Here is a 379-nt window from a genome sequence, read left to right on the forward strand (position 1 = left end):
GTGAAAGATGAACAAACGAGGATCTTACCTTCCAAGAACAATATTCTATAAACCACTAAACAGTATATCACTCGACCAGAAATTAACGAAGGACATTTTAGTATTTAGTGCACTTTCTTAAAGAGTTATTTGATCTAACGTCTTATTATTAGAGCCAAAAATCTTATAAAGACCCAGAATATATTTTGGAATTATGTGCTAAAGTTGTGAATAAAGATACCACTGTTTATAGAATGCTAATGGCGATGAAGATGACTAAGATGGCTATAACATTCCCTGCAGTTATGAAAGAATAAATGACAATAATGACCTCTATGACACTGATAATGGTTATATATGCACAGAGAAAAAGAAATACAGAAACACACACACACACCGC

This window comes from Penaeus monodon, chromosome 23, assembly GCF_015228065.2.
Source record: "Penaeus monodon isolate SGIC_2016 chromosome 23, NSTDA_Pmon_1, whole genome shotgun sequence".
In the NCBI taxonomy this organism is placed as follows: Eukaryota; Metazoa; Arthropoda; class Malacostraca; order Decapoda; family Penaeidae; genus Penaeus; species Penaeus monodon.